At 46.5% G+C, this 13,380-nt stretch overlaps 1 protein-coding gene across 3 annotated transcripts in view; it reads right to left on the minus strand.

Moving 5' to 3' along the window:
* The window catches only part of TSHZ2 (teashirt zinc finger homeobox 2), a 211,220-nt gene that overhangs the window by 61,553 nt on the left and 136,287 nt on the right, over positions 1-13,380 (minus strand). The gene's annotated exons all lie outside the window — the stretch shown is intronic.

The raw sequence follows: 13,380 nt of genomic DNA on the forward strand, positions 1-13,380 counted from the left end.
TAAAATGAAAGAGAACATCAGCCTTCCAAGAAAAAATACACTTTTCCAAAACCTGTTTGTCTAATAGAGAAGCTGCTTCCCTAATTAAGCAATTAAGGCTCAGCAAGGCAGACGTTATTATCACATAAAGGTCATTTCAAATGAAGAGGAGCTGAAAAACACTGTTGTTGGAGGGTTTTGTGAATGATCTCCTTATGATGGGGTGCTGCTGGTTTGAAGGGAGCTGAGAATTACTGTAGGAGTGTTTGGAGTGAGTTCAGCTCCCAGGCAGCCCTGGGAATGGCAGGGGCTGCTCCTGGGGCTGGCTCAGCTCCCGTTGGACTCTGAGTCCCTCCTTGCCCTTCCCGGGTGAATCTCAGCAAGCCAAGGCCAGGGAAGCTGGGCTGGGTTTGACCCGTGGCAGTGGCAAGGCAGTGGGTGCAGCACCATGCTCTGGATCCACCCCCGGGTGCTGTCAGTGCTGAGCAGCCATGGGGATGCTGGAACCCTAAAATGCACCAAATCCCTCCTTGTTCCACAGAGAGCAAACAGAAAAGGGGATCTGAACAGGTTTGACTGGATCTGATGTGATAATTAATGTCCAGTGAGGGATCAGGAGGAAGAGGAGGGACGAAACATAAAAACAATTTCCACCTTTATTTTAAGTTCTTTTGACAGATGGGAATATTTTCTGTTATGCTACTTGTGGTTTGGGTAATGAGATTAGGCCTTGCATAGCAGGAAGCAGAATTAACTTTGTTTACTTAAAGTGACACCGTCAGCTTGGAAAATCACATTTCCATCTGAAATGCAGTGCCTACTATCATTACAAATAACCCTTGAGATCATGATAACTAAAGGAGATTAGAGATGAAAAGAACGTGTTTCTCTCTCTCTGTCTTTTTATTTTTTTAGATAGACTTGGCTGACACTGTGCAGCTGAGAGCACTCCCTGCAGCAGAGTCCCCACATCTCCCTGTCCCTCCCTGTGCCCTGACTGCTCAAGGTGCAGGAGGGAGCAGCAGGCTGGGGGTGAGAGCCCAGCTGTCTCAGGAATCCTGAAAAAATACCTCCCTAAAGGCAATTGGTGTGGCAGGGAAAAAAAAAAAAAATCCAACACAGCAGCACTTTAAAATGCATTTAACATTCAGTGTACACCAAAATTAAAACTAAAAAAATGAAGACTGGAATTTGTAGAAGCTGGCTGACTATAAAAGTCCCTTAGCACTGGCCCCTGAGTGACTTCCACTGGAAGGGCTCTAAAACCTGGGTGTCATCAGCTGCTGCATCACACTCAGGTGACAGGATGGATGCTTGGGAAGCCAGGGAGAAGAGGGAAAGGCTTTACAACTTTGGGATATTTCCTGCAGAGCCAGCTGAAGCACCGGAGTGTGCCTGTGTTAAACGAGCAGGCTCGCACGCCCACCAGGGAAAGCTGACAGGGGAAGGGCTGTCCTGAGTCCTCCCTGCTGCTCCTGGACGGGTGGCAATCAGCACAGAGAGAGCTGGTGATGAGCACCCCGAGGCTGTTCCTGGTGCTTCTCCCTCCCCTGGCAGCCCCAGCCAGGCACAGGACTCGTCCTGGTGCTGTTGCTGCGCTGTGACCCTGGCAGGGCTCACCCAGGAGGAAATGCCTCCTCTCTGGCACAGTCACTGCTGCTTCATGTCAGCAAGAGTGACAGGTAAAGAGAAAAATCTGGGCCCAGCACAGAGATGGATCCAAAATACATAAATAACCAATTAAGAGAAAATAATAATAAAAATATTGTAACAGATCCCAATCTGCTGCTGAGTACCAATTGCCAGTAATAATCTCTATGGTAACTGAACTCTCTTTGGCCTCTCTCTGTATGCAACTAGTGTTTTATGTTTTGGGTTTTTTTTTCCTTCCCCTATTTTCATGGAAAGTTTTCAAAACTGGTTTAAATATTATGATATTTTCCTCTTCAAGTGCTAACTGGGAGAAGTACTGACTTTGTGTCAGTCTCCAAGCAGATTTTCCCTTCCTTACGTGACTGCCTCAGAGGTGACTTTTGGGAGGCCACTGCAGGAAGTTCTGTTCAGACACAAAACAGGTGAGGGAGGTTTTCCACGTCTAAGAGGTTAAAATATTGCCCAGGAACAGATAAACTGATAGGGAAGAAAGAAAACATACACTATGTGAAGACGTTGCTTTCAGTAGCTGGGGAAACTCTGCCCTTTTTTTGGTATTTTTTATTGTTTCCTGGCTGCTCTTACCAGCTCCTCTCCTGTCATCCCAGCAGCATTTCTGAGCTCTGGGTGTTCTCCTTTCCCAGCCTGCTCCTGCTTTGGCTTCTGGATCCAAAGGAAGGCATCACCTTGGGAAGCAGCATCACTCAGCAAATATTTGTTGTGTACATCGCAGATGGGCAGGAAGGTTTGAAGGGAGGACACACAGAATCCTGTGGAAACTGTTCCCATGTGCACCTGTAACACCCCAGCCTGATACTCCACTTCTCCTCACTATAGCACAAATCATGACAACATGATTTTACAGTGGAAGTATCAGACCTTTCTTCAGTCTGGCTTTTTTTAACTGTAACTCTGTTATGGCAAAAGATCCCAAACGAGAGAGTTTGGAATTAGATGTGACCACTGAGTGAAGAGATGATCCTGAATTCCATTTTGAAAGATTCCAGAAAGGGCCATGTGAGCAGTGCTCTCTCTTTGCCTTTAAAGCTCAGGTTTGCTTTTAGAGACAGAGAACATTTAGGTGCTGAAGGATCGTGTGAAATCCCTGTGGAAGTTCATGTTTGGAGGTGCTGGATAAATCAGAGTCATTCTGCAGCTCTTGCTCCTTTATCCAACAGCCCAAACCAAGACCTTGGAGCTGAAGTTGTGGTCTGAAAAGATGGAGCTGGATTCAGACCCAGATCTGAATTTCCTAGTGGTTGCCTGTCTTCCATCTGTTTGTATTTGGATGTCTCTTAGGATATAAGCAGCAGTTCTGGAGTGTCACACATGAATAAAGTGGATAATTATAAAATTAAAAGATATAACGTGTTTCTAAGGGAGATAAGACTACAATTAAAGAGTATAAACAAAGCTGAGTCTGATGTTCAGACTGATATATTTATTCATTAAATGTAATAACATAAACAAGACTATTAACTGTCATATTTTAATGATACTGTACCCTGCAAAACGTACTCAGGAAAAGGTCCTATTGACTTCAATAGCAATGCCACATAAATTTAAATCATGGCTGCAGTAAAACAAAATGTCATCGTTCTTACTGAAGATTATTTGCTGTAAATATCCCAAAATGTTAAAAAAACACAAACCTGTAACTCACTGAACTGAGGCTGAGCTCAAATGTTTTATCTGTAAATCTGAAGGAAGCCAGTAGGCAATGCAGAAACCTGTTCCCCAGATAACTGAAATTCAGTATTCCCACGAGGAGAAAACAGCCAGGCAAAGCTGCTGTCTATCCCATGTCTTTCTGGAAAACACTCGACATATTTTTGCCCAGGAGATGGCAAAAACTGGGCAAATGTCACTTCATATCAGCAGTGTTAAGATCAGATTCTGACCTTTTTAAATATTGTTAACAGTCAGCAAGAGAGGAAGCCTTACAGCAAAAATTTCTCTCTGGAAAATCTGCAATAACTTGCTTGGGGTATGTAAAAAGCCATTCTGGAAGGAGAAAAAGGGCTTCAAGAATTCTCCCTTGCTGCAACAGCGTCGGTGCCAAGAAGATGTAAAATGGGACCACGAGGAGTCACAGCGATTCATCCCCCTTTGCGTCCCCTGCTCGTGCAGGGCACCAGGCAGGGCAGAGGCAGCTCTGGTGTGAACAGCACAAACAGAGGTGACCTTCCAAGGGGCCTCAGCCCAAATTTGTGACCAGCACTGAACTGTGAATGATGATGTCAAATGTTTGCTCGCAGAATTAAATTCCCTGGCGTTCGCCGCACGCTCGGCGTCACTTGAAGTGCCGAGAAAACGAGCGCTCACTGTGCCATGGCAAAGGCCATTGGTTGCCTCTTTACTGAGCCTGATACATATGGTGAAAACATATTGACTAATTACTTGCCATTTTTAAAAACTGAAACCACTCCAAAGCCAGGCCCAGGATAATAGAACGAGATAGAGAACGGGGAATAAGGACTGGGAGAACGGGGAGGGGGAAGAGCCCAACTCTGTGACTGCTCATCCCTTATTCAACATCTGCTTTGAAATATGCAGAGGAACAACATCTCCCTGCTCCAAACTGCTTAATGAAAACTGGGAAATTAATGCACCTGATTAGTACAGCTGTTCAAAACAGAGGCTGGCTGAAGTTCACAGACAGAATGAGACCCAGCCTGCTCCCACAGGAGCACCACAAGGCTGAGATTCAGCTCTGTGGCGCTCAGTTTCCCAGCTTTCCAGGATTCTGGGAAGGATTCTTTCAGAATTCTTTCCAGGATTCTCTCTCCCAGAGAGGCAGCAGAGCCCTGGGCCCTGTTGATGAAGCACTTTGAAGGAGATGGATTAAAGGGGAGATGGATTGAAGGGGTCGGTGTGGAGAGCGAGTCACTGAGACACAATTCCCATTTTGGCTCTCCAAACACCAGCAGTCCCTCCCAGCACAGCCCCTGACAGGATCCCCCAGCACAGCCTTCACAGGAGCCTTTTTAGTGCCACCTCACTGCCAACACCTCTGAGCCCTGACAAACCAGTCCACTCAGCTGATGAGGAATCCTCCCTAAGTAGTGGGATGAATGTTTGACAAGTTAATTTCAAGGTAGCTCATGGAGTAGAAGCAACGGAGAGCTACACAACTGTAAAAAAAGAGAAATGTTGCTGGATAAATTCTGCCAGTAATGGATGTGTTACAGAAAATACACTTAAAATTCAAGCTCTTTGTATGAGAAGACAGGCTCTTTGGTTTCCAAGTAGGAATTGTGAGGGCTCGCTGGAGCTGGGGTTAACAGAGGTACAATTACTGCTATTAGAGTTTTATGGTTATGAAACTTATGCTCCTGTATCCCCAATTTAGAAATAATAGGAAATGCTACGGATGACTTTTATAAAATCAAGACAATTTATATAGGAAAAAAAAAATCAATAATTATTCCCTTTTATTTTTCCTTTAAATCATCCAGATAATAGAAATCAGAGACCTGAATAGGATGCCTAAAGTTAATGGCATTATTAGACAGAGAAAAAGAAAGAGTGATCAAAAGTTTGACCTATTTACCAAAATGTTCACAGTCTTGCTATTCTACCAGTTGTTCTTTTTTTTAATTCCAGATAACTCTCAAACCATGTTTGGAGGTTAGATGTAGTCTCAAGCAGAGACTCAGAGTAATTCTCTGTTACATTTCTATTATATGAGAGAGAGTTGCTATTTTAGAAGGACATAGATAATCTGATATCTTTCATAAAAGTTTCAGAAGAAGTTTCATTTTCCAGCTTATAAACTAAAAATAAAACGCTTGAAATGATTGATTTTTCTTTAAGGCAACTGTGGAGCCTGAGTTGATAACACCACTGGTCAAGTCCTGGTAAAACTCCTGGAAGAATTCCCAGCATTTTCAACAGGACCAGATATTGTTCATATTGTTTTTCGTTCCTGTTCTAAGGTAAAAACTTGGGTAGATCATCATAATTTTGCCCCCATTGCATAAATATGAAGGTTTAACAGACAGGCTGTTCTCCAGGGAGTGGGGAGAACTTTGTTCCACTGACTTTTTAACAGGAGTTTGCAAACCTTCAAATCCTGCAGGTGTGAAAGCTGCTCTCCCTGCTCTGCTGGAGCTCCACCTCAACTTTCCCCAGAAGCCTGGGGAAACAGCTCAATTCTAAATGAAAGCAATGAACAGAAATCCTATTTTTTTTTTCTGTTTTGTTCAAGCCATTCCCCGGGCAGTGGAGCCTTCCCTGGGCAGCTGAGGAGCCGCTCCCTCTCCTGGGGAAGCGGGAGCGGTCCATCAGTAGGGAATAACAACTTCTTTTAATGCCTTTATTCTTTCCGAACAGTTTTTTTTTTAACTTCCTGGCAGTTTCCCAGCAGTGTGCACCCTGATGGAGCCCTGAGTGCCGTGCAGGAGAGAAAAGGGAGCTGGGATAACACATGGGAAGTTCCTTTGGACGCTCCCTTCCCTCCTGGAGCATCCACAATTTTCCTGGTGATTAATCCTCGGTACAGCCTTCGCTGCCTTGTCTGCAAAACTGCTCAGCACAGCCAACCCAGGGAGTGCCTGCCGTGCCTGAGAGTGGCACACAATGGGCTGGGAATGCCCGAGATGCTTCCTGCTCCTGCTTTTCCTGTCGCTGAGCACAACCCATCACTCGTGTCACAGGCAGGGGCTGGGAGGAAAGGCCAGTGCATTAAGACAGCACGTAATTGTCATCGCTGAGTTTCTGACATTAATCGTTTTACTTAAAGGAGCCAGTGGAATGTTTTGGTTTTTTTGGTCCCCCCCACCTCAAGTGACAACACCCAGGAGATAGTCTGGGTAAAAAAATTATAAAAATAAATGAAAAAAAAAAAAAAAGACTCAAAATTTTTTGCTAATTAAAAGTAATGTGTTTTCCCATTTTTTGGCAATTTGATAACACAAAACACTTACTTGGGGGCCACAGGGGGAAACAAACTGAGACGGATAAAAAATGTTTTGTGTTCATCCAAGCAAGACTATGTTAATGCACATTATCCCATTAATGCACATCAACATCGGGAATAAGCGCGCCAATGCAAGCAAGAAGCATACACTTATCATCATTTGATAACATGTTTAATGACAGATTGACGGTTGATTTGCAAATGTGAACTGGCATCAATGTTGCTAACTTCAGCTTCTGCCGCCTCCTCTGCTATGCCAGCATATTTATGTGCATAATTTGATTTCGCAGCCACACTGTTAGTACATTTTTAATATTAACTATGCAAGAACAGACAGCCGAACTTAAGTTGCACTGATGGTTTGAGTTCATTAGATTGAAAAAGATGGGCAATGCTGACAAAGATGGAGATGGCAGCACAACATCAAAGAGGCAACACTTAACAAACACACTCCATTTTGAACAAACCGAACTAACACATTTCATGTTGTCGGCTGCAGCAGAGCCCTTATGTACAACAGCAAGGAAAAAATATGCTCCTGCCCTGGGCATGCTGACAGCAGCTCTGCGAGCAGCTCAGCAGGCCCCTGGCCACAGAGCTGGGAGATATTTCACTCATCCTCTGCAGGTAAAGGACTGATTCTGAGCTGATGGCCCAGTGACAGCGGCAGAACTCGGCGCTGGAGATGCTCCTGATTTACACTGGGGCGAGGCAGAGCCCGTCCCCATCTCCTCCCAGCGCTGCCTCTCCACAGCTGGGATTCTTTATGATGAATAATAAAGAGATTTGGCTGAGAGCCCTTGCACGAGCAGAACTGAAGTTCAGAGCCCCGGGGCCTCAGGATGAGGGGTGGGATGTCCTTCCCGTGTCATGGACTCCCCTGGTGGCTGCCTCTCCTTTGGTGATCCTGGGCAATTCAGTTCTGCTCAGGAGAGAACACGTAGCAGTGAGCTGGGAGGAGAATATTTCATCCTCTGCTCACATTAATGTCTGAGCATATACTGCATCTAGTATGAATTTGCTTGTTGTGCTGCAATATATAATAAATTCCAGGCAGTAGCTTTATGGTGCACGTTAAAATTTTCAATTTTATGCTACAAACTGACCATCCGCAGGATTCTGACCATATAACCCGAGCCACTCCGTGCAGATGTAACATCAGCACCTCTGGAGCACAGGCAAACCATGATTTAGACACACAATTAGGTGGAGCAGGTCCTCAACAATTCTCAGCTGCCTGAATTACTGCTGAACAGCCTAATAAACATACAGCACATAGGGCCCTGCTCTGCAGAGCTTTTAAGAATGTTCTTAAGTTTGTCCCTAATCAGCAAAGCAACTCTTACAATTGCTGTTACTCAGAGATTACTCCTGGACCAGAATCCTGTGGTGCTTGGACCCCCATGGAGCACTGGACAAAGCCAGGGTCATCAGGAAGCTGTGCTGATTATTGAATTTAATCCTGGAAACACTTGCCAGGGTGGGACACTGAGCAAGGGAGTAGGAAAGGACCTTCATCAATCTTGACCAGGCAGCAGCAGGAGGATTTCTGGTACCCCTGTCCTGCTGGCAGCTCCTGAGCAAATGCCTCCTGCCAGGATGCTGCCCTGGTCTAGCTGGAAAATCTGCTCTTTTATTGTCTGCTGTGAAAGAAACCTGAGGCTTTCATTTCAGGAAAACCTCTTGGGGAGGTCTGTGCTCTTTCTGCACAGAGACCTGCATTGCAGGGAGACCTAATCCTGGTTCCTGGGCATTGGGCTCAAGAAGCTGTTAAGCAGCTGCAGTGGCTGGCACTGAACAGAGCCCCAAAACCAGGAATATCTGAGCAATACCCTGGACACCCCTGGCACATGTGGAGTTGGCTGGTTTTGAATCTCTTGGTGCATTAGGGTCTGACTCCCACAGCAGACTGTGAGGGTGCTGCACTGAGGGCAAGAGGATCTCTCAGAAAGGCACCAAAGAATTTCCACCAACACAGGGCACCAGGTAGATCTTGCTCATCTTAGTGAGGACACAAGAGATCTTGGAAGCTTTCTAAAGAGTGAAAGAACTAAAAAAAAAAAAAAAAAAAAAAAAGGAAAAAAAGGGGCAGCAGAGATATGTGTAAGAATGAGGCCAGGCTCAGTTTATTTTGTTGTCTTTTAAGATCACACCAGATTATCAGTGGGCGGCTCAGAGAGGCACAGGAGCAGCAGGGTGAGCCCTGTGAGCTGAGCAGCAGAGGAGGAGCTGGTCAGCCCCTCCCCAGCCTCGATAGCTGTCCTGTTAACAGCCTCCTGCTGCCTCCTCTCACCTGGGCTGGAGCCACAACTGGGAATAAAGCAGTTGGGAACAAAACCTCATCCCGGGGACAGGAGCTGTGCTCACTGCTCCCGCGGGGTGGTGGCACAGCCAACGGGACAGGAGCTGTCTGCAGCTGTGGGGAGGCTGCCCAGCCCAGCCCTGGCCCAACACCACGCTGATGTGCTGCTGGCACTGCAGGGAGGGCTCTGCAAGAGTTCCCAGCTCTGCATTGTCCCTCAGGACTGCTGCTGTGCCTGAGCACTCCCAACACCGGCTGTGGGGAGCTGCAGAGGACAGAGTGAGAGGGTGACACAGTGGAGGGACCATTCCTTTTCTCAAGTCACAATTATCTCTGCTACCACATTTGTGTCCTCGCTCTTGTCTCCATTTAAGTAAGTTACAATTCTCCCACTCTTGTTACTGAGTAGATGCAGATGCCACTTTGTTCCGTGTGATTTATAGCCAGTAGCTAATGTTCAGTTATAATTCCCCATTTTAGACATGAAAAATAGCCTGTAATGCTCAACACAAGGGCCTCTCAACAATGATATATAATTTAAAAATTAACACGAGGACAGAGGAGCCACGGGATTTTGAACTAGGGACTCTCTCATTCAAAGGTTAAATCTCTACAAGGTGAGCTAAAGGAATTAGTTGAGTTATTAAGTAAATGCCTCTGTTCTATTTTCCCAGCACATTAGCTGTTGCAGCCTTTTCCAGTTCAGTTGTGTTCCGCCCCAGCATGTTCAAAGTGCAAATGCTCGTGGCACTGTGTTCACACATTTGCTTTTTTTCAATGTCAAACAAACTGGAGCTGTTCAGAGCCAAAGGTCAAAGTGGAGGGTCCTTAAGGAAATCTCCTGGGAAATGATGTGATTGCTCTCATGTCTTTATTGTGTATAAAATCAGGCTTCATACGTGGCTCGTCCTTTCCAAGCATCTTAAAGCTATAAATGAGTCATGACTCATTCTTGCAACACCTAAGTTATGTAAGTGGTCTTGCTAATTTACTGGAATATCTTGAATAACTAATCATTTCCAGGATCAAACTCTGAGGCCTCTGAGCTATGAAGAGCTCCTTTAGAAACAGAGATGTTAAATCCCAACCTCACATGGTGAGGGAAAAGAACAGGGGACAGAACCTGCATCGCCCCACTGGCTCTGCCAAACTCAAGCCATAAACCCCTCTTTGGGCAAAGCTCAGCAAGGGTGGAGAGGGAAAAGAGCTTGGCTCTGGAGAGGTTTGGGAGGTGGCATTCCTTTCCTGCCTGCCTTCTGTTCCCAGTGAGGTGCAGCTCATCTCCTCGGTGTCTCCTGCTGCACTTTGCTTAATGGTCTCGCTCCAGCATCAAATATTGTATTTATGGATTACAAATTTATTGACATTTGACATTTGCATCAGCTTTCACCTGATCAACGGGAGCTCTGACTGCCAAAGGGAGTTATTATGGAAGATTTCAACAGCCATGGGAATGCCAAAAATGTCATTAAATCATATCAGAAAAACAATGTGTTCATAGCATTCATACATTTAGTCTTGCCAGTAAATCTTCTGGTTGATGCTTGGACCACCTACTGATGATACTCAAAGAAAAGGAGAAACAGGGAGAATCGAAGAGATGAATTAAATTAAAACCAAATGACATGACGCCTGGCACAGTGGGATCTTTAATTTTCTACTCTATGAATCCAGAATAAGCAGAAAAAAGCAAAACAAAGCACAGTGGCTTGACTTTCTCGGAGTGAATTCCCTCCATACAGGCAGGGCTTAACTAAATAATCCTGAGTAATGTGTGCACCCCACATTATTGCATGAGATTTGTATGTGGGAGGTGCAGGATTCAGAAAACATATGGCACATGGAAAACAAATGACAGGGTGTGCTTTTACACTCGTGCTGGCTATACTTATCACTCTTGTTGATATTTTTTTCCAGACATGAAATATGAATGTAGGAACTTTCACCTTAATCTCGTCAGAAAAATATCCAGAGTTATTTTTTTGTGCATTTGTGATTTACAGGAGGCCACCACATAATTCCTGGGAGTACAGACAATGTTATAAAAAACACAGATCAAATAAACACAATTACCTCCCTCATCGTTTTTTCCTTGGATGACAAACCTGAGTCTTGCACCATGAGAACAGCAAGGCCAACAGACTGGGGCTCCATGGAATTAGGGAGGGAAGTGAGTGGCTGGCCTGGGAGCCCACCCACAGCCTGTCTGTGCCTGACCAGTGTAGGGTGAGCTCCCCTGGAGGCTGATCCTGAGCTGAGCAAGCATGAAGGAAGTTTTGAGTTTGCCCTTTGAGTTGTCTGGTGGAAGAGCAGCGTGTTCACCTTACATGAACACAGGCAGAAACAGGCCATGGTCATATCCCAGAGGGAGGGCATCTTCTGTGGTGTGCCTTGGGATGTAGATGAAGAGGTGGGAAAAAGGAAATGGCAGTGTCTTTAAGGAAAGGAGAGTGGGCAGCCACGAGGACACAGTTCCAGTGCAGATAGGTGCCAGCAGCTTGTCCTGGCCCCCCCAAAGAGTTGGTGTGGTGTAGCCACTGCTGTGCTTGGAGCACTGACACAGAGTGGAATGAGGAGTGGCAAAGGCACTCAGGGAACGGGGCAGAGATGCCCTCCCAAGGTTAGGCTGGAAGCAAGGCAGAGGTGGAGCTGGGTGGAGATATTGATGGAGATATTATTCACCTGGATAACCTGTCTCTGTGCAGGTTATTACAATGCAGAAAGCACTTTTTCTGATGGGCTGCCACACCAGGGCATCACTGAATGGGCTGGGACAGACACCCCCAGGGCACCTTGTGGTTCATGATACAAACCTGGGAGAGTCAGAAATGGGGAGTGTTGGTGAGTTTCCATTAAATGACTGAAACCAGCAGTTTCCCACTGGAGTTGGAACAGTTCTCCCAGAGGAGAGGACAGACCCACCCTGTCTGCACTGAGTGCAGGGAGCATCCGCTGGCTCTGAGCCCTGGGATCCTCTGCAGTTCAGGCTTCCCAAAGGAGGATTCCCTTCTCCTTCTTCCATGCCCCCTCTGCTGTGGAACAGCCCAGAGCAAATGGTCCTGGCTGGCCCGAGGAAAGGCTGGTGAGGAGAGGCAGAACCTGCCCTGCACAGACCACTCTGAGCTTGGTCTGACACAGCTGCTGCAGGAGGAGGAGTGCAGGGGAACAACCACATCAAAGCCACTCCAGCCACCTCTCCTTTCCTTTCAAAAATGTCACTGCAGCACCCTCCGCTTTCTGAAACAATGTTTATCTTTGTTCTTCGATTGTCTGGGACAATAAATGGTTAGAAATGAGCATATATCACCAGGAAATCTCTGCCTGCCCCTTCCCCCAAGCAGTGTCATAAAAACGTACAAATTCACATTAATAATGAAGTGCATTTCCCCGAGAAGCCACTGTGTATCTCAGGGAGAGCAGGCAAGGTGGCAGTTGCTGCAGAGTTTCCTATTAAAGAGCAGAGCAAATACTCATAAATCTGATGAGGGGCCAAAGCACATGTTAGGGCTGTCTCCCTCTTAATGGAACCTTTTCTGAAATGAAAAAAATATATATCTTGATACATTCAGGGTATTCATTAGACATGACAACCTCCTCCACTCCCCATGGCTCCCTCCCCCCCTCCTGCACGGGCTGACCCCCGGCAGAAGAGCTGAGTGCTGCCAGGGAGGGATTTTGGAGGGGAGGAGGAACTGTTTGCTTTTAATAAAGGGATTGTGTAAATGTACTACGATGGACAAGTTCCCTCGTGGCCCCGTGTGTCTCACTGCAGCCATTCCTGGTGTGTGCCCCTCCTGGGTGATCTGCCATTCCCACAGCCTGTCTGTCTGTCTGTCTGTCTGTCTGTCTGTCTGTCCATCCAGGGAATGGGAGCACACAGAGCCAACGCTGCTGCCCAGAGCAGGATCCCTCTGGCAGGAGACCTCTCCTGCCCGCTCACACCTTGGAGGGCTCGGCCACCTCCTTCTCCTGGGAGCTCAGGATTCTCCAGGCGGGGGAGGCAGCAGGGTGAGGATCAGCCCCGGGCTCTCTCAGGGCTGGGATTTTGCTGCCTGGTGTTGTGTTTGGTGCTATCCCAGCTGGACACCCAGGGGAGGGTGAGATGCCCTTGGAGAAGAACCACAGTCCCATGGAAGCAGAGCTCTGTGCTGGGGGTTGTGTCCCACCCCGTTCCCCCGCTGGCAGGGAGGGTCCTGGGCTGGAGCTGCAAATCCTGCTTGCATTTCTGTGGAACCCAGTGAAAGGCCTGATCCCTCCTCCCAACAGACCCTGCCTGGATGCACAAACACACCCAGCTCCAAACTGAGGTGGGAAGAGACAGCAGAATGAGGCCCGAAGACTACAGCTTAATAATCATGAATTATCTGTTCATTATCCCAATAAATAGTGAAAAATCTCTTCCTCCTTTCCTCCTCCCATAAAGCTGTATCTATAATTTTCCTCATTTTCCATCTGTGCTCCATCATATTTGCACTGAGTGATCATCCTGCTAAATTACATTATTTTTATTGAAAGGTGCTTTGGA

Source organism: Haemorhous mexicanus, chromosome 18, assembly GCF_027477595.1.
Source record: "Haemorhous mexicanus isolate bHaeMex1 chromosome 18, bHaeMex1.pri, whole genome shotgun sequence".
Taxonomy (NCBI): domain Eukaryota; kingdom Metazoa; phylum Chordata; class Aves; order Passeriformes; family Fringillidae; genus Haemorhous; species Haemorhous mexicanus.